This window comes from Aptenodytes forsteri, unplaced genomic scaffold (genome assembly GCF_000699145.1).
Source record: "Aptenodytes forsteri isolate BGI_AS27 unplaced genomic scaffold, ASM69914v1 Scaffold475, whole genome shotgun sequence".
NCBI lineage: Eukaryota > Metazoa > Chordata > Aves > Sphenisciformes > Spheniscidae > Aptenodytes > Aptenodytes forsteri.
This window is the reverse complement of record NW_008794113.1, coordinates 56,303-56,609: the sequence shown is the minus strand read 5'-3', so window position 1 is coordinate 56,609 and position 307 is coordinate 56,303.

The window sequence follows — 307 nt, the reverse complement described above, 5'->3', positions numbered from 1 at the left end:
GCCCGGCCACACCGGAGGGGGTCTGGGCACAGCCCCACCCCACGGTGCCCGGGACCCCCTGGACTCCTGGGTCAGCAGAGCAGCGTGGCAGGGCTGGACACACTGACCAGGGCACGGACAGACGGACAGGCGGAGGGGCCCTCGGTCTGGGGCCACCGCAGATGAGCCCCCCGTCCTGTGCTGCTGGAGCAGAGGGGCATCTCCCGAGGCCAGAGGGCCAAGCCCACCGCAAACAAGCCAGCGCTGGATGAAGGGACCCCCCCCTGGGACACGGCCCCGCAGAGCATGGCGGGCCCTCCTCGGCCGG